This window comes from Chiloscyllium punctatum, chromosome 32 (assembly GCF_047496795.1).
Source record: "Chiloscyllium punctatum isolate Juve2018m chromosome 32, sChiPun1.3, whole genome shotgun sequence".
Taxonomy (NCBI): domain Eukaryota; kingdom Metazoa; phylum Chordata; class Chondrichthyes; order Orectolobiformes; family Hemiscylliidae; genus Chiloscyllium; species Chiloscyllium punctatum.
Genome location: NC_092770.1, coordinates 12,465,680 through 12,491,456, shown reverse-complemented (window position 1 = coordinate 12,491,456; position 25,777 = coordinate 12,465,680). Strand labels below are relative to the sequence as shown.

Sequence of the window (25,777 nt, the reverse complement as noted above, 5' to 3'; positions counted from 1 at the left end):
TTGGACTGTGGGAGGAAACTGGAGCACCCGGTGGAAATCCATGTAGACAAGAGAGAATGTGCAAACACCACATAGACAGTATCTGAAGGCTGCGACTTGGTGCTGTAAGGCAGCAGTTACCCACTAAGCCACCATGCTACCCTTCTCTAAGTAGCCATAGCTTTGTAAGTAGTGAAGCTATTCATAATTAATTGACTCTTAGATCCCTACTTGAGAAAGAATGGAATACTTACAATTAAACTTCTAACCTCTGATACTCTGTCCTGAAAGGTTTGGATTGGTCAGGATAGTTCTTATACCCGCGAGGTGAAAGTCTGTTTTGGATACCTGACAGAATAAAAAGGCTACTATTTTTACTAACAACAAAGAAAGACTTTTCTAGAAAGACACATGTTTTAGAAGGGCTTGCCCTTTTTGTACAAACTTACCGACACAAAAGAAAAATCTGCACTTAAGCACTGAACTGCAAACTGTTTGGCTTCACTTTTACAATTTCTCATTAGCGTACAGTCTTGTGACTCGCAAAGAATTCACACAAGTACAAGGGTTTATGACCTGTTTGTGACTCACTAAATGCTTTTTCTCTAAATCTGATCTAGGGATCATAAATTTGCAGCTTAATTGCTTAAAAGGCTGAATAGCTTGTGTTAACCTGTCTGCATAGTGCCTCAGTAGGTGTTGATTATTACTGAAGCTTAACTAGCATGAGTAAACTCAGCTCTATTTAAGACAGAGTCTGGATTAGTGGTGCTGGAAGAGCACAGCAGTCAGGCAGCATCCAAGTAGCTTCGAAATCGACGTTTCGGGCAAAAGCCCACCTCTATTTAAGACAGAGTCTGTTAAAAGTGCACAAGCAGTTATCTTCACACAGTCAGGAAGGAAGGATCACAACTGGAGTGAGATACAGCCCGAGTGAGTATAGAAATCAAGGATTTTGGAGGCTGCGTGGGAATTCAGTGCAGAGGAGAATAGATGCTTTTTTGCCTGTTTTGTTTGTAAGGTCTTTTCAGCAGAATAAACTGCAACACAGGATCAGCCCAACACAAAACAAAGTGACATCACAGGAAAACCATATGTTCATTGGTTGATAATAGTTGCTAATTAGATTATTATTGATTACTTTCAGATTGAAGGTAAATAAGAAATACTTACAGATTACAAGCTAAAAGACCAGTAAGAAGTTTTTTTAAAAATCAAGTTAAGAACAAAGTAAATAAAACAGAGATGCTGGGCCAGGTGATGTGTTGTACCTGCATGATATAAGAGCTGGTTGACCCCATTGTGGTTTGTAGTGACCGCATAGTATCATAGGATCTCTACAGTGTGGAAACAAGCCAGTTAGCCCAACAAGTCCACACTGGCCCTCTGACGGGTATCCCACCTAGACTCATTCCCTTAACCTATTACTTTACATTTCTCCTAACTAATACAAATAACCTACACATCACTGAACATTATGGGCAATGTAGCATGGCCAATTCACCTAACCTACATATCTTTGGACTGGAGGAGGAAACCGAAGCACCCAGTGGACGCCCATGCAGACACGGAGAGAATGTGTAATCTCCATACAGACAGTTGCCCAAGGCTGGAATAACACTCGGCTCTTTGGCGTTGTGAGACAGCAGTGCTAGGAAGTCTAGATCAATCTTTGAGCTTCAAGTAGAAAGAATATGAGCAGCTAGGGGCTAAATTAAAAGCAGAGTAAAAAAAAATGTAATAATCTCCAGATTACTACCTGAGTAACTGGGCTGATTGACACAGGGTCAACAAGATTAAAGAGATAAACACACAGACTCAAAGACTGGTGTGGGAAAAATGGATTTGAATTAATGAGAAATTGGCACCAGTACTGGGGGAGGAGAGAGCTGTTTCAGTGCTGGACCAGAGTGCTAGTGAATCGCATAACTAGAGCTGTGAATAGCCCTATTTGTGGATATTTAAACTAAATAGTTCAGTGGGTGGGTTTAGCTGCATGTAAAAGTATAAAGTCAAAGGTAAAGGGGAAGTTAGGATTGTAGGTTAGTGATGGGGTTGATTGTTACTTAAAGTAAAAGGAAGGGACAGAATGTGTGAATGTCATATTATACCAAGGAACCATAAGTGTTGGGGAAAATCAAAAATCTGAAAACATGAAGGCTTTGTATCTTAATGCATGAAGTATGTGGAATAAGGTAGACAAGCTGAAAGCACAAATCTCAGCCATTAGCACTGCACTTTCACAGCACCAGGGGCCCAAGTTCAATTCCAGCTTTGTGTAACTGTCTATGCAGTTTACATGTTCTCCTGTGTTTGTTTGGGCTTACCCCCTTAGTCCAAAGATGTACAGGTTAGGTGGATTGGCCGAACTAAATTGCCCATAGTGTCCAGGGGTGTGCAGACTAGGTGGGGTAGCTACAGTAAATGTGGGATGATAGGGATAGGATGGGGGTGAGATGCTCTTTGGAGGATTGGGATGGACCCAATTGGCCAAATAGCTCTTGTCTATACTGTAGGGATTCATAGCCATTATAGAGACATGGTTACAAAGAGATCAAATCTGGGAACTTCACTATTCGGGATACTTGACCGTTTGGAGTCACCGGGATGGAAAAGGTGGTAGGGTAGCCCTGTTAATGAGAAATGCAATGTTGTGAGAGATGATCTAGGCTCAGATGATGTTGGGGTTATTTGGGAAGAGGTGATAAAAACAGCAAGGGAAAGAAAACATTGGTAAGAATAATGTACAGACAGCCCCCAACCAAACATAGCCCTTCTGTGGGAAGGATAGCTATGGCAACAAATTCATAGAATGCATTAAGGATAGTTTCCTAGAGCAATATGTCATGGAGTCAAATAGGGAGCAGGCTATCTGAGATCTGGTAATGGGTAATGAGTCAGATTACCTCTCAATGAAAGATCACCTAGGAAGTAATGATCATAGTACGATTGAATTTAAGATTGTTATTTTTGCTGGACTGTTTGTCCAGAGATCCAGCAAATGCTCTGAGGACCCTGTTTCCAATCTCTCCATGACAGATGGAGGAATTTGGATTCAATAAAAAGCTGGAATTAAGAGCCAAATGATGACCATGAATCTATTGTTGATTGAAACCCCATCTGGCTATTACTGTCCTTTAGGGATGGAACCTGCCATCCTTAACTGGTCTGGCCTACATGTGATGCCGGAGCCACAGCAATGTGGCTGACTCTTAGCTGCCCTCTGAAGAATTAGGGATGGACAATAACTACTGGCCTACCCAGCGACACTCTCATCCCATGAATTTAATATATATAAAGTTTCAATTCAAGAGAGAGAAAGTGGATGCTTGGTTATCATTTTTCAAAAGTTGTTAGATTCTGTGCAAGTACTGGAGGATTGGAAAAATGCTAAGGTGACATCCCTGTTCAAAAAAGGGTGGAAGCAAAAAATGGTTAATTATTGGCTGATTAGCTGGAAATCAAATGTTGGAAAGGTATTGGAATCAATTATTTAAAATGTAATAGCAGTATATTTCAAAAGTCATAATCTAATCAAGCAGAATCAGCATGGTTTTGTGAAAGGGAAATCATATCTAATTAAATTATGTCGAGCTTTCAGAGACATCTCAGCCAGAATGGATAGAGGGGGACAGTAGATGTATTCTATTTGGATTTCCAGAAGGCATTCAACAAGGTACCTCACAAAATTTTGAATCATAAGATAAGAGACCATGGTGTTGGAGGCATGGATACATAATTGGCTATTAGGCAGGAAACAGTGAGTGAGGATAAAGGTTCATTTTTCAGGTCAACGAGCTGTGGTTAGGAGTTCCACGGCGATCAATGCTGTGACCATAACTATTTCCAATATATATTAATCACTTGGTGGAAGGAAGTGAAAATGTACTGTTGCCAAATTTGCAGATGACACAAAGATAGTGGAAATTGTGAGGGTGAATGCAAACAGTTTGGAGAGATATTGATAGTTTAAATGAATGTGTAAAAAGTTAGCAAAAGGAATATCATGTAGAAAAATGCAAAGTTGTTCATTTTGGAAATGTGAATAAAAGAAAAGACTATTATTTAAATTGAGAAAGGAATTTGTACATGAAACACAGAAAACTAGATACAGGTGCAGCAGGTAATCTGGAAGGCTAGTGGAATGTTAGCCTTTAGTTCAAGGGGGTTTGAGTATAAGAGCAGGAAAGTCTTATTGCAACTGTGCAAGTCTTTGGTGAAGTCACATCTGAAGTACTGCAAGCAGTTTTGGTCATCTTATTTAAAGAAAGATATAAATTCATTGAAGGCAATTCTGAGAAGGTTCACTAAGATGATTGATCCCTGCTATGGAGGGATTGTCCTTTGAACAAAGGATAAAAAGGTTAGGGCTCTACTCATGGGAGTTTAGAATGAGAGATGATCTCATTGCAACATTTCAATTCTTAAGAGGCTTGTCAGAGAAAATGCTGAGAGGAAGTTTCCCCTTATGGGAGAGTCCAGGCCCAGTCTAGGAATAAAGGGTCACCAATTTAAGCCTGAGATGAGGAGGAATTTTGTCTCTGAAGGTTGTGGGTATTTGTAACTCATTATCACAGAATTGATAATGAGATGCTCTTTGGAGGATTGGGATGGACCCAATTGGCCAAATGGCTCTTGTCTATACTGTAGGGATTCATAGCCATTATAGAGACATGGTTACAAAGAGATCAAATCTGGGAACTTCACTATTCGGGATACTTCACCGTTTGGAGTGACCGGGATGGAAAAGTGTATATTTAAGGCAGAGATAGATAGGTACTTGTAGGAGAATCGAGGATTCCACAGAAAGGACAGGAAAGCAGAAGTGAGGAAAGTAGTTTCAACCATGATCCAGTTGAATGATAGAATAGGTTCAAGGGGCTGAATGGCCTACTGTTGTTCTTATTTCTTATTGTCTTATTAACTATTTTACTTCCTATTCAAATATGCAACTCCACATTGTTGCACATTCTGGAGGCAACGTGCAAGAGGTTTGCTAAGGACGCTTGTCACACTGAGGTAGTGTACTATGATCTCTGAACCAGAAGGCTTCGTTACAAGTCCCATCTGCTCCACAGTTGTATGATAACATTTTTCGAGCAGGTTTTAAAACAAATATCTATAATGAGTTTATTTAATTCACTAACCTTCGGTCAATCTTATGGATCATGCATCCCTAAAAAAAACATGAGCAAGAGGCAGCAGCCAAGGAATCATGAAGCTGATTAATTTGCTGACTCTAAAATAAATGAGATCTGTAATGAGATCTCACCTATTTCAAAATAACCACAAATATTCCTGAAGAATAAGAAAATAATTTAAATAAGTCATACTATTTCAGTTCAAAAGTTCACTTAATCTGCCCTAATTAACAATTTGATTCTAACCGACATAGAGATACGCAACACATTTATTGCTGGGCTAGGTTTTGTTCCCAAATTTTCATAGCTGAGTGCTTACTTCCAAGTTCGCTTTTACATTCTCTCAATTCTCCCAACAAAGTGGGGGAAGGCTGTCTCTTTTGACTTCATCACAATTCAATGGCTTGCCAATAGAACCATGTAACTCTCCAACCCTGAGGCTTTGGACACCAGAAACCATTTCCAGCTATTTTTAAAAATAAGTAGGGAGCATTCTGGCTTAATCAGTCAGCATCCTTTGAATATCTTTGGTTCATTCTGAACTTGAACAACTGTAAGCCCAATATTTGACAAATTGGTTCATTTGGCTTTGATATTTTTAATCTTTGGGTGGCTCTGTAGCATAATTGAAACTTGATCTCCATATTTAAAAGAAATTGCCTCCAACACTAAAATAGATGCCATCCACGTGGAGGTATATAAAAATGGCAGATATGTAACATGGAATATGAATAAGATGGAATATTTTTAACTATCAAATCACCCATTTCCATCAAGTTAGTGGAGTTAACTTCCATCTGCCAATACCCACCTCCGATACTGTTAGGAGGAAATTGACAATATTTGTATTCTTGAATAATACATACATTTTTAAGGTAGTTTGAGATCAAGTGTTTTCTTAAAGTTAGAAAATATCATTACCAGGTAATGAAAACAATAATAACTCATGAAAATGCTGGAAATACACAGGGTCCGTAATGAGAAACACAGTTAACATTTCAGGCTTGTAGCGTTTCATCAGAATTTGGTTAGCAATGATGTTAATAAGAAAGATTAGCATTATATTAGGCTTAATGAGGGAAACCTTTACAGGAATATATGGAAAGATTGGGGTGAGTGTCATTAACTAGGTTATTCTGTGGAAGAGCTAGCGCAGTCTCAATGGATCAAATGGCTCCATGTGTTGTCCTGTTGTATTATTCTCAACGTATAGTTGTCCCAAAATGTTTCACAGCCTTTGCTATATGCTTTAGCTCAATGGAGTTCTTTATTAGCATGTGAACTGTATCTTTGCCCACAGAACTCTGATGAAATTGTTGTCAAAGATAGTTCTTGCATCATGAAACTTGCAAAATTAACCAAGGTATAATTTCTTTCATGCTGTGTTTTGAAAAGGCAACCAAATATTTAAAATCGTCATGAAAAACAATTTTTTTTGTGTTGTGTCAAAATATTTCAGCCAATCAGTAAATGAGAAGTGCTGCAACTCCCAGAATACACTGCCACACTCCCAGGTTGCAGTTTAAACCTATCACCATTCTATTCAAAACAAACAACAGGCAAATGATTGGCAGCAATACAAACCAGCTGTGGCAGTATTCCAGGATTTCCTGACAGGATCAACTGTTAAACATTTGCTGATGTTTCCATGGAACTGTGGTGAAAAAAAGCTCGAGATGAATTGTCATCGTGACATAAAGATCCCAGACGATGTTCAGGTTAAAAGTTATGCTCACACTGAAATGACATTAAAATGTCTAACCTTACTTTCTTAATTAATTTTATGTGAGGAAGTACTTTAATAACTGTAAAGTCTGTGCAATCACTCAGGCTATGTGGTGAAAATGATTGTCAGACAAGTTTAAAGTTTTACTGTCAGTCTGGGGACTGCCAGCAAGAGAACATTCAGCAGATCTTCAAGTTCTGTCATGTAAAATCTTCTCCCCAACTCCTGATGGACTCTTCTGCTGAAGGCAAGCAGCTTGTCAAAAATATTTAGCAGTCCCCAGGTCAGAAGATCAGCTGAGGTCAGTTATACATTTTTGTGACAAGTGAAGGATGCCTAAGATATCGCCCATTTGCCGGCACATGGAAACTTTGATTCTTTGCTTTCAAGGCTCAGTTTCTATACAGTTCAGATTCTACAAAATGGCATAAGGCACTAAGATATTTGCTGAAGTAACATGGGAATTAGTGAAGGAGCATTCACCGAAGCATTATTGAGTGGGTAATATATTAAGATGGGAAGTAACAGCAGAAATGATAGAAGCACCAAGCAAGAAGGAAAATACATGTAAACAAATGAAAAGCTTTAGAGACGACACTGAAAGCAACTATTAAAGAGACAAGGAGTTTGGAAAGGAGAAAGATAATGTGAGTGTAAAATAATGACGGGGGAGAAGAATTTTGAAAGACTATGATGAGGTTAAAAAGGTAATTATTGAAACTGTGATGAGATGTTTTAAATGTCTGGGTGATGCAATGTGTAACATATTATAGAAAAAAATGTTGCAAATATGATATATTTCAGTTATCAATGTACAGTACCATAAAACAGCATATCTTCTGACTCGTATCCACAATATTCAGCAGGAAATTTGAAGTATAATGCAATTGTTCTAAGAATCATAGAATCCCTCGTGTGGAAGCAGGCCATTTGGCTCATCGGGTCCCCACCGACCTTCCAAATAGCATGCTTCAGAGAACCACCCCCCCCCCCCCGACCTATCCCTGTAACCCTGCATTTCCCATGACCAACCCACTTACCCTACACATCTCTGCACGGTGGGGGAATATCCACACAGGTATGAAACGAATGTACAAACTCCACACAGACAATTGCCCAAGTGTGGAATTGAACTCAGGTCCTGGCAGCAGGGCTAATTGTGCCACCCTAAGAAACGTTATTTGCTTTCAAATCCAAATAATGCTCGGTGGCTGCAAGAGAAACAATTTATGTCCTTTTTTCTCAACAAAATAAAATATAAACATGTCTGAAAGGATTCATTGCTATAATAGTTTACGAGTTAGGTTAGTTAAAAAACAATACCATGCCAATCGGTTTAGTGTATTTAATTCTGCTCCATACCTTGTGATTTAATGTTTTAATCACTGAACAAATCCATGCTAATTGTGTCAAATCCAATAGAGAAACTGCAAATGTCTGATCATTATGCCTAAAGTAGTATTATCTTTAAAATAAGCACATCAATAGACGTATTTCCAATTGAACAACACCAGACAAGATTTGTTGAGACACAACAAGCATCTTTTTTTACGCTATGAAGCCACAGACACGTTTGGAAAATACGAGGTTCGGAAATGGAGGTCTACAAAACTGTCAAAAAATATCATGTTAATTTTACCAGGTAAGAGTTTGGAAAAGAAAATAGTTTTAACAAAATTTAATAAATTTAAGAAAATCTTTTCTTTGTCTAAAATGTGCCATGTTTCCTTATTTAAGTTATTGTTGCCTCTTTGTTTCCGATATTCTGAAAAGGCGTAAGTAACAAACTGATCACGCTGCACTTTTAAAAATTATGTGTTTTCTCCAAATGAATCCCTTAAGGAAAGTGTTACATGATCATCAATCTAGAAACCAATTTATTTGTCTTTTTAAAATACTGTATTTTTATACAGAAATGATAAAAATTGTGAATTTAATTTGTTAGTTGAATCCATTTAATTGCACTAATGGCTTTTAGAATTAAAAAGTTAAACAATTCAGTAAGTTAAATTATGCAAAGTTAATAACAGAAAAATAACAAGGAGATTTTAATACTGAAACAGTTATGTTGTAAAATAATTTAGTTGTTGTAAGTAATTGTAACAATGTGAGCTAGGTGGACCTCATAAAACATGAGTTCGTTGATTGGACCAGATAATTGGCCCCAAACAAGGAATCCCAGCTGACAGATGTAAACAGGAGTGTCAGAGGTTCTGATCACTCTGAGAGCTGGCTCTGAGGGAGCTGGACCGGTGTCAAGTACTATGCATGTGTAAATAAAATGTGACTTGGTGTCAGGATACCAGCCTCTGTGCAGTTATTTCAGTTGTTATTCCAAATTAATGATTGGGCTACTAAAATAGTGAAAAGAAGTACAAAACTTTGGAAAGACGCAGACAGAAAAAAGGAAATGTTTTAGGAAATTTATTTTACATTCTAGGAGCTGTGTTTTCAGAAATGAGTCAAGGAAACACTAAAGTTGTAAAAGTGTCATTAATGTCCAAAGAAGTCAAGGAATAGCATGGAAAATATAAAGGACAATAGTTAGGTATTCTTCATATATATTAGAAGCAAGAGAAAGCTGTAGAGGGATATTTGACCATTTACCAGTGGCACAGGGAGACAGCGGAATTGTTAAGTCAATATTTTTTTGACAGCCTTTGCTGCTGACAAAAGGGAAAAGATGTTTGAACTGAGAGAGTAATATTGAAGAAGGAATAGATGGGAAACTCTTAGAATCACGAGAGAAAATATATGCATAGGTTAAAGAAATTTGTGATACGCAAGGCTCCAGATGTGAATAGTTTTCATCTGGATGCTCACAATATTGCAAATCCCTTTGATATTTTTCCCAACACATTGGATTCAGGTGTTATCCCAACAGAACAGAAAATAGCCAGTGTGGCCCTACTTCATATAGACAAGGAATTCATTCTCAAGTTATGGATCTGTGGACTTTACTTCAATTATGGGGTCAATAGTGATAAAATACTTTTCTGACTTTTGATGAGAAATAACCTAATGATCTGAAAGGACTGGAAGTGAATAGAGAGAGATCCAGCATGAACAGAAAGGGCTATGGGGAGAAGGCAGGTCTGTAGGATTAATTTTAGATTGTATTGGCAAAAAGCCAAGCATAGTCACAATGGGCCAGATGGCTTCCTTCTGTAATGTGAACAATTGTGCTTCTGTGATTCAGAAGGGTTAGGCTATGTTTAATCAAATTCATTGGACTTTGAGCGGATGATACAAATCCAATCAATATCAGACAGTGGATGATATCTACCCAGACTTAGATAGCTTTATAACACTATTCACATAATATATTAAGCTATACAGCACCACCCATGGACAAATAAGATAGTTCTAAGTTGGCTTGGTCTGCAGCTTGGAGGTCGAATTTAAAAAATGATTCTGCTGAGAGTGGAATTATACTGACGTCAGATTGTCAATGGATCTCCTTAGCCGGATGTGTAGAGATACTGAAAAGACTGAGGATATTGTCCAAAGTACTTAAATGTGCAAATGGCATTAACTTAAATGCAATGATCAAATATGCTATTCCAAATATGATCATCAAAAGACACTCCAGTAGATTGGAACTATGGATAAAGAGTTAATTTGCATACAATCAAAAACCAATGTTACAAAAGAAAACTTGACCCATTTGTAACTTTATCACTGTCTTTGGAAATAAAGCTGCAGAATTTTACCTTCAATTCCAAAGTGGTAATGCAGAGGCACAGGTTAGCTGTCTGTTACAGAATTCACCTGGCATTCATTTAATTGAAAATTATTGATTTAAAATTGCGTGGGTTCTGAAAAAGTCTTGTGGTTTGCTTCACCAGATGAATACACATATGCAGTGAAGGCACCACTTTCCTTCAGGGAGTCAAGACAAATAAACATCTGCAGTTGAAGCAGGTTTAGAAGCTTGGGGGCAACAAGACTCAAGAAAGTAAGTACAATTTAGTTTCCAATTCAAGTAGTTTATTGTATCCTTTGTGTTTTCTGCTTTTCTATGTTAGCCCACATAAAGCTAAATATCTGAAAGTTTATTAACGAATATGTATGCTAAAAAGTTTTGTGTAAGACTTGCATATACAGTCTGGATTAAATGTTTACTTTGTACATAATGCAACTGTAATCTTGATGTGAAGGCTTTAGCAGAGTACCAGCTGATCTTCAGAGTGTAAGATCTTTTTACGCTAAGACTTTGCATGTCGTGATGACATCCAATTTTAATAACGGTTTTGTACCTTTCTGAGATTTGTGCAATAAAACAACATCCTTTCTTCTATAACCTGCTTCACTTTAATGATGTTTAAAGTTAAATAGCAATACTTGAGGTAACTGCAGGAAGGTGGAGTTGGTTGCAGTATATGAAAATTCTCCACTGTATAAATTGAAGAACTGTGATGCTATGTCATTCCATAGCATCACTTCTGGTGAAAGTATGTAATTGCAAATTGACAGCCTAGAAAATTTCCAACTTGACATAGGAATTTACTGGAGAATAAACTGACACAAAACCGTGACACAAGTATGACAGCAAAGTAAGTTTTAGTAAATGGGAAGTACATGGAAGCATAAGATTTTTCGTAGTATACATAAAGCCTTCATTATGCATTAATTGTTGTGTTTCTTCTTACCATTTCTGTTCCTGTGGAACATCTGCTGTATACATGTGTCGGGGACGTACACAAAAAATATTACAGAGAATTGAACAATGTGTTTGAACATTTCTCAATGTATAAAAATATTTCCCACATGACTTGCCTTAAATGGTGCAAATATAGAGGCCCAAAGGTTTCGGTGGCCAGATCATCATCGACCAGATATGTATGTCAGTACCAATGAAAATAATGACTGGCTGACTTCCATTGGAACTACTTGTGAAATTTTTAACTTCCCAAGGCCCTCCATTAAAATCTCTGACATGGAGCTAGAGTCAGAGACTTTGAGCAGTCCTGATGTGCTTATCTGGTAGTTACCCAGGGCAATGGTAGCACATACATGGAACACACAACCTGTAAATTCTCTTCCAAAGCACTCCTAATCCTACTTTTAAATATATCACTATTCCTTCATTGTCACTGGATCAAAATCTTGTAACCCCTTCCTCAAGTCATTGTGAGTATCCCTACATCAAATTGATTTCACAGCACAAGAAGGCAGCCCACCAGCACCTTTTGGAGGGTAAGTGTGGATGAACAATAAACATTGGACCAGCTAGTGACAGCTACATCCCATGACTAAATTTTTTTAAAAAGGCTAGACAGTGAACTCCAAATCTAAGTCCTGGCTAACTACATAGCTGACATCCCAATTGCTCCACTAACCCCTTAAACACTCAACCAGAGCTACTGTTTGACTTCACCTGACTAGTCTCCCACCCAACCCCACCTGAATTAGCCCCCACACCACACCTGTCACCTCACCCACCCTATTCACCTATATTACTTACTCCACCTGTTCACTCTCTCATCCACTCACCCTTTCACCAATATTCACACTGGACCTTTAAAGTTTTCATATCCCCTTCTGAAGGCATTTGTTGTAGTATGTCTTGCCTTCCCATTCCTCGTCCCTGCACAGCCAGAGTTCTTCTAAGGATCCATGCATCTCATTTTGTGGAAAAGCCAGACTTGCAAAACTGCAAAAGAGGAGCATTGAATCATGGGAACATTTAAGTGGAGTGTCAATCCAACCATGATTGTTCCTCCTTGGAAGATCCAAGCCATAATTTCAAGAAGACGATTCTGTCCAGGATATCCATGAATAGATCCAAATTAAGGCCCATTAATGGATGTGGAATATATTCTAGAATACTTTGTAATGCTAATTCACTACTTTATTCTTGTGTGCATATTTGTGGTATGACTTCAGGCTGCTGCACTCCTTTACTAAGACAAAGCCCAGAATTTTTTGCTTTCATTAACTGATGATTGTTAAATTCAGCCTGGCAGTGGACAGAATCACTGTCTCCATGTAAAATGCAATACTATGATTTCCAGAGTTACTAATCTTTTTTATCCATATCTTTACTCAACCTGTTCAGACACGTCTCTGGAGCAGGTAGGCTTTGAACACAGGCCTTCTGACCCTAAGGTAGGGACATAACCACTGTGCCACAGGAGATCTTAAGAAGAAACCCATTGACTGGGATTTGATCTGTAGTTGCTGCAGCTACAACACAGGCTAGACTACAATCATGTGTGACACTGAGGCTGTACAAATTTTTATATTTCTTTGCAAACTGCTTCTTCAAAACCACCTATAAAATTGAAGTAAATAAAATCTGCCTGTGGCAATAAGCTGGAATACAAATATATCTCAAACAGAGCCTAGGCTTCACATGTAAAAGCATATTCTTTGAAAGGATGTTGGAAATGTCATTTAGAAGACAGGCCTTTGCTCCAAATTATCTGGATTACAAAACTCATTTTATACTTGCTGATTCAAGCACCACTTAAAAATTGTCATTTGTGCAGTTCTATAATTTGATTTTTTTTTGGCAAAGTGCAGTGTGAACATTTTTTTTGCAGGATGAATAATATCACCATATATGCAACTATCCTTTTATGTCCTGTGTGGTTAATGAAAGAAAAGTCCTTTTTGACATTTGCCACTTGAAAACATATTTGAGTTCATTTCTAATGCTGCAGGGCATTTGTTATTCCATTTATATTAGGTAATTTACTCCAATGCACACAAGTGGTATTGCCATTGCTGCATAGAGCAAGTGATAATTTATATTTATATCAAGTGGCATTAACATGTATCAGCATGTACAATTGTCCAAAAAATGTCCATCTAGAAATGCTCGAAAATTTCATTGTTATTAGAGAAAGGTCATGACTGTTTTGGTTTGAAATGGTCCAGCATGTGGCTATGTTTTATGGGAACCGTTGTGCTCTATGAAACAATATGATACTTTAACCTTGGATAATATCTACTGAAGCAACATATTTTCAGAATATATTATTCGAGGATCTTTTAAACTTAACAAGTTGATTGAAAGTGTTCAAAAGATTAGTGTATTGAATCAGTTTCTATCAGTTTCTATGCACGTTCAGCTGCAGTACACCTTTTTAAAAATCCAAGACGGCCACTGGGTGTGTGGAAGATGTAGCCAAATTGGATGAGGGTGCTCTAGTCACTGCCAGAATTCAACTTCTCCAACACCAGACATGTGGTTAGGTCATCAGTTCTGACCAAGCTCATGGCTGGAGCAATACCATAACAGCTGCTTGCATCAAAGTGAGACTCCTGTTTCTGCCAAAAAGAGAAGAGCTCCTGCTGCTGCACATCAGCAGACTCTATGTCAATTCAAAATATCTGTGCAGTGTACCAATTGTGTAGCCCTCTGCCCTGGGAAGGAAGATGGAACAGTTAACGACCTGGATTATTATCACCTGCATTTCTAATGTGAACATATTCATTTAAACTTTGTAGCAGCACCAAAATTTGAACATGCTATTGTAGATCTTCCAAACTTGACAGACTGCTTTAAAAATGTGGTTTGACGGTCAAGACCTATTAAGTAAGACAGCACTATGGTCAAACTGAGCAGGAACAATTTGTTCAGCGTCCGATCATGGGGGTCAGTTAGCTCACTTGGCTGGATGACTAGAATTTGGTGGAGAATAAAGCCAACAATGCAGATTAAATTCTCTTAATGGCTGTGGCAAATCATGGAGCCCAGCCTCCTTACCCTACCTGATGCATGTGGAGTCGTTACCCTCATGCTATACAGAGCTAATTGTCCCTCTCTAATGGAGCGAGAATCCCATGGACATTTATGAACTGTTGCTCCTTACCATTTCATCCATGGACATCATGTCTGATTTCAAAATTCTGTACTTTGCAAGGTAAAATGTCTGATTCCTAATTGAATGAGAGAACAGGTAATGGGCATATTCAGAGGGTGTGAATTGGTTGTATATACGATGTGTGGAGCTCATCAGGGAGAGTTTTATATATTGTGGCTTACTAAATGTGTGAACCTTTCTGATGGTTAATAAATGTGTGACTAGCCTAAATGATGCTTCTTGAGTTTGGTACTTCTCAGTAATGTCTGTCTTAGTAAAATTGGACTGCTGTCAGTTTAAAATAAATCTTGCTGTGAGTTACTGAAAGGGTGAGGAGGCAGCAATCAGGCATCTCTATTATACATGCAAATAACTTTTTTTTGTGGGGTTGTAGCAGTGAATTTGAGCACATCATCATAATTGGGCTTAAAGTAGAATTCAAAATTGCAAGTTGGGTTTCTGGAGACCTTTGGTGTAGACTGGATTTTTTTGTAAGGCAGAATGGATCAAGTGTCACTTTGCAATTGCAATCTTTGTTGGAAAATGTGAGCCCCACTAAAATTAGTCAAAACAGATGCTGCAGATTGTAAAACTGAAATAGAGGAATTGAGCAGTCTAATTGAATAGCTGTATTGACTGGGCACCCAAAGAAAACCACAAAGGATATTATTGCCATACAGCAGGTTTAACAAAGGTTCACCATGCTTGTACATGGAATGGTGGGACTATCCTATGATTGATTATGTAAACTGGGCCTTATGCAAACTGTACAGTTGGGAAGAATGCAGGATGATTTCATTGTTAGCACTGCTGCCTCACAGTGCCAGAGACATTGGTTCAAATTCCACTCTCTATGCAAACTCCACAAAATCGCTATTCTCTCTGCATCTGTGTGAGTTTCCTCCCACAGTCCAAAGATGTGCAAGTTAGATGGATTAGCCATGAAAAATTTCCCATATTTTTCAGGGATGTGCAAACTGGATGGATTAGCCATGATAAATGCGGGGTTATAGCGGTCTTGCAGGGCAGTGGGTCTGGGTCAGATGCACTTTTGAGGGTTGGGTGTGGACTTGATGGTCCAAATGTCCTGCTTCCACACTGTAGGGATTCTATGAATATATCTACAAAGATAGACAAGGTAGATGCAGGTATGATATTCCCCTGGTTGGGCAGAATAGAATCAGGGGCTCAATGCTAAAAATAACTCAGATGCCAATTAGGAGCAAACATTCTACTTCGAGGGTTGTAAATTTTGGAATCCTCTACCTAGAAGGATGTGATAGTTCAATCTTTGAGAATGTCTAAGGTTGAAATAAATTATGCCTGATTACCATGGTATAAAGGATTATGGGGATATTGTGGGGAAAAGACATTGAAGTGTTTGATTGATGATAACCATGTTAAACGGTGGAGCAGGTTTAACAAGTTGAATGGCCAATTTTGAAGTATTAGACTAGGATACAATTATGAAAGCCTGCAAGGTGGAAAATATAATTTACTTGAGCAAATGATCACTGAGAAAATTTTAAAAGTAGCATTATGTATTAAAATTTCCATCATTGGCAGATGTCGAGAACATGAAACGTATTGTTTTTATTGATGCTTCCTTTACAAATTCCTGCAATAGATTCATGAAAGCCAAAAGGTTTGTAATTTTCCTGGTGGGAAAGAGAGATAAATGATGCCCTTTAGCCTGGGAAGCTAAAAGTATCAGAAGAGTAAAGTGTACCTTCGTGGTGGAAACTCTCACACTTGCTGTGGTGATAGATTTGGCAGTTTTCCTTGCAGAAATATTGGAAGAAGTGCTAAAAGCTATTCAGCAGCCACTCTCTTTGAGTGCTACATTGATAATAAGTCACTATGGGATAACATAAACTCAACAGAATGTGCGAATGATAAAAGACCAAGGATCAGTATTGCAATTTTGATAGATGCCAGGGAATGTCTAAATCTCCAAATTGAAATAGACAGATAACAACAATCAGTTATCTGATTGTTTTACAAAGGAAGAAGCAAGTTCAAAGAAACTGTTGGATACACCAGAAAATGGATGCTTAGAGCTTGAATGTACAAAGGAAGAAATAGAATACAATATGTTGTCAGTTGGTATGTTTTGGGTTTTATTTTATTCATGTTGATTTATAAAGAAGGAGATCTGCCACCATCTCAAAGCTTGAAGGAATGCCTGAGGCTAGATAAATTGAAGATATATTAATTAAGTGTGTGAATGGATGTATAAATCTCAGTACCAAAAATCGGTAGGGATGAGTTTTATGGATTGTGGTTAATTGAAATAAAGTTCTCAGCCTGTTTAGCTCTGTTTAAATACAGTTATCTTCAAAGTAGAACGATGCATTGCTAACTTCTATTTGAGGAGCCTCCATCATTCAGCCAAGTCATGCTTTCCCTTTTCTGATCAATGGGACCAAATCCAGCATTAAGTCAGTAGTTTAATCCCAGTGGTTGAATCAGTGCACCTATAAATCAAAACAATCTGGAGATTGTTTATTTGCTCACTATCCAATGAATTGTATATCCGACACTGATGGACCTTGAGCAGCAAAAACACATTTTCTTAGTAATAGCATTACAAATCATATTGGGATTGTACTGAAATTATGAAGACCAAATGTTTTGACAGGCAATTAGCTGACACCAATGCCCTTCAAAGTGCAGTGTGACAAGTAACCAGAAACTGCAAGAGAAACTCAGTGGGTCTGTTAGCATCTGTGGAGGGAAAACAGAGTTAACATTTCAAGTCCAGTGACCCTCGCTCAGAACAGTTCTCAAAAAGGGTCACTGAACTCAAAACCTTAACTCAGTTTTCTCTTCATAGCAGGTCTGGCAGCATCTGAGTTTCTTGAGCAAATTCTGTTTTTCTTTATTTTGGATTTCCAGCACCTGCTGTTCACTGGTTTTAATTTAGTGATAAGTTACCAGTTGATGGTGTTATTTGAGAGATAAAAATGCGGCCAAAAATAATCGAAAGCCACAAGAATTCTCCTGTTCTTCTTCAAATCACAATATCAGGGCTTTGAATAATGGCTTAATGCCTGTTTTAGGATCTCAGCTAGAAAAATGGCTTGAACTAAACATAGCAGGAGTCAGGTTAGTTGAGTTCAGAATTGCTGGAGTTGTACCTAGCCTAATTAGTGCTCCTAAAAGCAACTACTGGAAGGCAGCAAGACCCAGCAAGTGCAGGAAGAATGACATTGGTTGGTGTTTTCCTGCACCAAACCACCACGTTGCACCCCCATTTTGCAATTGCTCTGATTGAATTTGGGCCTTTAGCTGGCATCTCAGCCAATCTTGCTCTCTTGCAACTGGTGAACTGCTTCACTGGTCATAGCTTATGCACATTGGTATAATTTGAGTGAGACTGTCAGACCAATTTGCCATGGGCACACCATTATTAAGTGGTATGTGGGAAAAAAAACTGCACTGATTTATGCATAATTTTATCACAAAACATTGGCCTTTCTTCAACGTTGAGTTCTCCAATTTCAAATAACCTCCCCTCCCAGCCCCTCCCCATCCCTTCCACTCCTCCCTGCCACCAACCGGATTCATTCCTTCCATTGAACAACCAGGTTGTACCCTCTATCTGTCTTTCCCTATCCCACTTCACCACCCTGCCCCCACCACCCCCTTTATCCTCAGCTCCCCCTATACCCACCCCCAGCCCTGAAGAAAGGTTACACCCGAAACATTTAATTCTCCACCTCCTGGCCTGCTGTGTTCTTCCAGCCTCCTGCCTGTCCTTTCTTGTTTCGGCTCAACTATCATGCTTGCTTAAAATCTTCAGTTCTATCGAAATTCTGACACCCAAAGCTTAAGCCAGATTCTCATTTGAGGTGATCAAAGTACTGTTAACTTCAGGCATTAGTTATAGATCTCCAAATTTTACAGATTTTCTATCTCTTGATATATATAGTATATCCCATAATTGAAATAATTGCAGTTACAAACACTTAGAGAACAGAAGAGAATCAAAGATAAAGAATGTTTGTCTGCAGAATAACTAATGCGGACAGCATAAAATAAACCTACTACAAGCTAATTGGTTGGAAAGATCTGCAAATCAAACAAGTTGATGAGCAGTGATTGATAGAACATAGAACAATACAGCGCAGAACAGGCCCTTCGGCCCTCGATGTTGCGCCAACCTGCGAACTATTCTTAGCTTGCTCCCCCTACACTACCCCATCATCATCCATGTACTTACCTAAGGATTGTTTAAATCTCCCTAATGTGGCTGAGTTGACTACATTAGCAGGTAGGCATTCCATGCCCTTACCACTCCCTGCGTAAAGAACCTGCCTGTGACATCTGTCTTAAATCTATCACCCCTCAATTTGTAGCCTCAAGCACCCCTTCAAGCTTTGAGATGGTAGCAGATCCCCTCATACAAGCTGACGTCATCATCCTAGGAAAAAGACTTTCAATGTCTACCCTATCTAATCCTCTGATAATCTTGTATGTAAATTTAGATATAAAATACATTTCACATTGGTTACTGGCTGGTAATAATGGGGTATGTCTCAAAGATTGGATTTCCATGGTTAAATAAAAGAGGCTAAGACAGAAGAGAAGTTGAAAAATATGTGAAGTGCGGAGGAGATAACACAGAAGAAAATATTGAGAAATGCTATGAGTAATTGGAATGTCTCAGAGGGTATAGGAATACAAGCCAGCCAGTCAACTTGAAAAGGATGGTTCATAAAGAAATGAAAATGGGGGGTGCAATGGGCATCTTGCACCAAATGCTGAAGGATTGTTATGAAGTTTAATATTTTGCCTCCATTTAGAACAGAAAATGTTGAACTGTAAGACCACAATAGATCTTAATACTTACAAAGAAGCTGCAACATAAAGTTAACAGAATTACTTAAGGTAGTCACTTGGATGTTATCCATCCCAGGATATCGAAAGAGAAAATAATTGAATCATTAGTCATTTTCCAATGACCTTTGGAAAGTGACATGCCACATCAGTGGTAAAGTGATAAGCCAGGACATTGCAGGCCTGAGACATAATGGAACATGTCATAGGCTGATCACTAATTATTAGCTCTCTTTATAAAGGACAATTCAAACTTGATTTTCAGAAGGTGTACGCTAATGTACAAACAAATTAATTCTGGTACATGTTATTGAAGAGAGACATCCATCGATATAAGATTAGATAAATCAATGGGTGAGATTTTCTTCTTTCGAAAGTAATGGGGCAAGTGGAAGTCCCCAGGATGTTGAATATGGCATTGAATGATGACGAGTGATGGTTAGATTCTCTCTTGTTGGAGATGATTATTTGGTACTTGGCTTGAGCAAATATCATTTGCCATTTGTCAGCTTAAACTTAGATATTATCCAGGTCTTCCTGAATTTGGACATGGACTGCTTCCGTATCTGAGAATTTAGTGAGTACTACCATCTTACTTTGTGTCAGGGATAACTCCAGCTAGTGGTCTGTTTTCCCCAGATTCCTATTGACTGCAGTTTTGCATGGACTCTTTGATTCCACACTCCCATCAAATGCAGCCTTGATATCAAGGGCAGTCACTGTCATCCCATATAAATGATATTGTGATCAAAAATGTAAACATTGTTTTACTGTACCTGAAGGCGGACAATGCAAACTGAGAAGAAGAATGCATGGAATTACAGAAATACATAGATTCCTTTTTGTGAATTTGAATGTGACAGATGAAGAGATGTTCCACATTGATAAACCTATGCACGTAAGAACTAGGGGGAGGATTATGCCATTAAATCGCTTGAGTTTGCTCTGCCATTCAATAAGATCATGGCTGATCTAGCTATAACCTTAATTCCAACATCTGGCCTATCTCCAATAACCTTTCATAAATCTATCTGCGTCTGTCTGAGACATATTCAAAGACATTGCTTCCACCACCTTTTCTGAGAAAACATGCTGAAGAATCATGATCCTCTTTGAGAGAAAATGATTTCTCCTCATCCTAAATGGATGACCCATAATTTTTAATTTGTAGGTCCCCTAGTTCGAGATTCTCCCATAAGAGGAAATATTCTCTGCTTGTCTACCCTGTCGACAGCCTTTTGCAACTTATGTTTCAATCAAGTTGCCTCTTACTCTACTAACCTCAGCAGATACAAGGCTAGTCTATCCAAAATTTCTTCATAAGACAACTCCTCACTCAGTTCAGGTATTAGTCTGATAAGTGTCTCTGAAACACTTTAAATATATTTGAAGAGAATGAGAAGTTGATAAACAGGGAGGTCTCCATTGCAGATGCTAATAGGACAGTTTTGGCCAAAAGATGAGAACCATGCTTATAAGTCCAATCTGTTTGAAATTGGGAATTTAGCATGGAATTTGTGTCCACATTGCTGATGACCACATTTGTTATTGGCAAATTAGCGTTTTTGCAGGTTTAGTACTCAATTACTAATTCGACAAAACGTGAGCACTATACCTCTGCTCCCATTGAGAGTATGGTGTTCTCTGGCTGGTGCATAGCAGCACATTGTCAGATAGTTCAGGGTCCAAGGGACAGCATGCATATGGCTGGACATTAGAAATCCTGATGAAAACGATTCTGAGGAGGCAAGATGCTTTGTTTTCACAGTTGAGGAAGAAAACTTTCTCGATCTTTCTCTCTCATCCCCCTCATCTGCTGAAGCTGATGTTATTCTCCCTGACTGCATACCATCCTCTCATTCCTCATCTACACCAATAAGCTAGTGGCCCAACACCAAACACTTTCTTCTTCTTGATGATTCTTTTAGGCTCTTTTTTAATGGAAGGTTTAACTTGGCAATGGTTTTTTGGTGACAGGAAGTAATACTACAGAAGAATACCAAAATGCATAGAGCACTGGGAAAAATCAGATGACATTTGATTCATCACTGGGTGTAGTGTAAGTGAAACGTCAGGCAGCACTTTGCTGGCTGCAGACAATAAAGAGGCCACAGTTCAATTAAGAACTTATGACAAAGCAGGCGCTCAACAACCCCACTCTGCCACTGTTCGATAGAGAATGCTTTGATGACTGGGAACCTTCAAAACACAGATGAATTAGGTTGGGAGAAGCAGGACTTCCATGATCGGGGGTGTGTGGTTTAGATCACCAGGACCACTGTTGCTCTGAGGGTGGTCACTGCTGCTGGGGGTTGACAGGGAACATCTATGAACAATGGAGTGTGTACGTGGGAGTGTTCCACTCCAGTACAAGCTGAGAGTCTGTCTGCAAATATCCAGCAGTCACCCCACCAGCGGCAACCCTTCTTAACACAATGAAATGCCCAAGGCCGTTTGGGGGATCTGTGACTAGCCCTTAATTGGCTACTTAAGAAACTCATTTGGTTGCCAGATTTCCTGCTGCTGGTAAAACATTGACAGCAAGAAGACATTAATGTCCTCTCCCAATGCCTCCCTTACCAGTTCATCATTTCCTCTCCTACCTCCTATATCATCACCTTTCCAGAGTGCTAATCCAGGGTTTACCAAAACTGAACCCATAGCCACAGTAATGCGAGTGATGCAGCTTTAAAGGAACATTAACTCTTCTTCCTTCAATATTCCAACAATAAACTGTTAATAAACGGTAGTTGACTCACCTACAATCATTTCATGTAAGTTTAGTATTGCAAGTATTTAGTTCATTTTGTAACTTAAGCTGAATCTAATAAACGAAAGGCAAGGTAGCCAAATTGGTAATTAATGGACTCTGAGTATACAATATCTGTATAACCAGAAAGCGATGTTAATGTTTTGCTGTGCTGTTTTCTTCTCTACCTTCATCCTGCATGACTGTGTAATTCTGTTTCTACAGACTTGCATATTTCTAAAGTCTCTGTGTTTGCATATTTTCATATCATGACTCTGGAGAAGAATTTTTTCTTTATATGGCAATGATAATGAATGTGTAGATGTTGTCTACAACTTTGCCACACAACATACAAATTATCCTTTCTTTGACTGGCTGTTTTAAATCTGCTGTCAATAGTCATATCACTTATCCAAAAATCTAGAATTTTTGACAACTGATTGATACATTTTTGTTGGTGATTCCAACTTTGAAGCTGTCCTGAATGTTGACATTTCAATGTTAGTGGTATTTTGAAAATAATTTATATCTCCATTAAGGTATATTGAACTTTGTACATTTAACTATTTTCCAAAGGTAATAGCTTTTCTCAGTATATTTACATTTGTATTAGTGATTATGTAAAAACCTCTATTACATCAAAATGGATTAATGTTGGTATAACCAACCTTTTTATTAGGTTACTCTTACTATTGTTAATGTAAACAATTCAATGTGTTAATGTAAAAAGAATTACAGAATGATTTTTGGAATATCTTTGTGTCTTGGTCTGTATTAGGCTAATACATGCGATGAAGTTTTCTATATTATCTATAAATATTAACTAAATACCAAAGGGCATTTATTAATATGCCAAGCGCAGAATGCTTATTAATTTGCATGACCTGCACTAAGAACATTCTAGGAAAGGAAATGTTTGATCAGCTCAGTGCGGTCCATTGATCCATTCACATACGCTCTACATGAGTCATTTACTACAAAGGACTGAAAGGTTTTGCTCACTGTCGAGGTGTTTGCTTTAAGAGACTTCTACTCTTTTATATAAACTGAGGTCTATATAATAGAGCTGCAATCCAGAGGAAGAAAGAGAGGGAGATGTCTGAAGCAGACCTTTAATAGAATGCAGACTCTCCCAGCAGGAATCATTTGCTGTTCTGTATTAGTTTATTTCTACAGCAGGGTAATAAAACTAAGGCTCATCAAGAAGGAACGGATTTTAACTGACAAACGGTAATATGGTTAGACCTTAATGCTATGTGGGATTACTGAAACAAATGGATGGATATATAAGAAAAGCACAGCATCTGTGCTGTCAGCTGTGGCATGTGCAAATGGATTTCATAAGTAGCAGTGAAGACATTTAAGCGTCTGCTGGAGGGCTTGTATTCATTGTAACTGGCTGCACAAGTTCCAGGCTGAGGCTGGAAGGTGCTGTGGAGACATTGTGTGCAGTGAGTAGTTTGATTATTTTTGATTCATAGTCTATTTCATAAAATCTGATTGGTTGGAATTACTACTGCGTGTTTCTGAATGTACTTTCACAGTCACGGAATGTTTTGATGTATTTTATTTTGATCAATTTGAAAGAATCACTGTCAGACTTCCTTTGTGGATGGAAACCTTCATTTCAGTTTATTTGCTCCTCATTGTTTTACATGGATTTACTCAGACCTGAGAAACAGCGGAAATCCTTAGGAATAATTTTCCATGCTGATATTCATATGTTTTTCTTGTCATTGACAGATTTCTGTTTGCTATTAGATTCCCCCCAAAAAATGGAAAATGTTGTCAGTCTCAATTTAACTGATGTTTGAAAATCGAGTCCCAAAGACTAAAAGCTGAATAGAACTCCTTTTGAATTATTCACTCTCCTCAATTATTTATGAGCTTTAATAGCTTCTGTGTATGTGTGGTAGCTGAACCCTGACAGTTTCACATGACTTACTTGAGAGCGATAATGTGGATATTGCCATAATGGATGTGGAAAGCATTGCAATAAGTGGGTGGGGGAATACTGAGAGTAGAGTGGTCACTTCACTTCAGATTCCTGTGTGATTGCAAAAGGAATTGAAGCTGCAGTAGGTCATCTTCCAGGCTAGGACTTGAATGTTTTCCTCTGAGAAGTATTTTAGGAAGAAGAGCAATGCATAATTCTGATTACTTTCGATTGCCTGTAAGCTGGAATGAGAAATGTAGAATCAACACACTGTATAATGCTAAATCATTATTAAATATAATTTATTCAAAAGCTGCTTATTGACTGAATAAGTCCACATCATTAGCTTTATCGAGCTGCAGTTAATAATCTTTTAGCATTGGTTGAAGTTTATTATGCTTTTTAAGTAAGATTGCTCCACAGCCCTGACATGGGAGGTGACCACACACTTAATTTTATTTTCTTCCTTCCTTTTATGTCTTATAAATATCCCTCCTCCTGTCATTGTAAAATTAATAGCAGTAATACAAACTGGAATAAGAAACAGAATTGTACATCAATGAAAGTGAAATATTAATTGTCTATCTATAATTGCCTTTTAGTTGCTGTAAATACTGATGTATATTTGCATACTGTGTTTACAACATTTCAAAGTGCAACAAAAACAATGAATTACTTTTCAAGTGGATTCACAGCTAATTTATGGAGAAACTGAATAGCCAATTTTAAGACAGCAAAGTCCCACAAACAGCTGTGTGATCGATGACCAGTTAATCTGTTTACATGGTGACTGAATGACTGTCAAACAACGGAAGAACTCTCTGTTTTTCCTTTTGAAAGTTTGTCATCAGATCTTTCACATTCTCTCTCAAATAGATAGAGGGACCTTTGTTTAACATCTCATCCGAAATGCAATACTCCTCTGAAGTGTCAACTTAGATTATGTACTTACATGGAGTGGTTTTTGAACCCTCAACCTTCTAACTGAAAAGCAAACATGCTAACACTAAGCCAAGATGACACTGCCACTTGGAGCTTGGAACTGGATTTTGTTTAAGCTTCAAGCTCATACTTTATGGGAACATCAAAATAAACTTGCTGTGTTATAGTCCTGTAACACACTCCTGAAGCATTGTGATACATTGCATAATTCAATATTCAATCAAGTTTGTCATAAAACTTTCAATCTTTAAAAGGGAAAATATTCAAGTTAATATATATAAACTGGTGAATCATTTTATTCTTGTAACGTTTGAAATACTTGGCAAAATAGCAAGAGTTAAGAGAATTTTTATCACAGCAAGTTGATGGGATCCAGAATGCACAATCATGAAGTAGTACAAATCAATTCAATAGTAACTTTCAAAAAGGAACTAGATAAATATTTGAAAGGGAAACATTTGTCAGGACTGTGAGGAAAGCCCAGGCAATGGGATTAACTGGATAGTTCTTTCTGCACAGGAACAATGGGTCTACTTCACTGGTTATCTCAAGAATAGGGGAAGGACATTTATCAGTGAAAGCCCAGAAATATGGGGAAAGCAGCTGCTGCCAAACTTTATGGTGGGAACACATTACTATTTGCTCTAT

At 38.1% G+C, this 25,777-nt stretch overlaps 1 protein-coding gene across 7 annotated transcripts in view; it reads left to right on the top strand.

Annotated features, from left to right (window-relative positions):
- The window catches only part of mgat4c (mgat4 family member C), a 416,483-nt gene that overhangs the window by 275,842 nt on the left and 114,864 nt on the right, over positions 1-25,777 (top strand). For 4 of the 7 annotated variants that reach the window (XM_072551647.1, XM_072551642.1, XM_072551645.1 and 1 more), the window contains one exon: positions 10,695-10,804. The gene's annotated coding sequence lies outside the window, so the exon portion shown is untranslated. Of the gene's footprint in view, positions 1-8,367; positions 8,489-10,694; positions 10,805-23,615; positions 23,703-25,777 lie in introns of those variants that run through there. The other 3 variants (XM_072551644.1, XM_072551643.1, XM_072551649.1) reach the window with 3 other exon arrangements.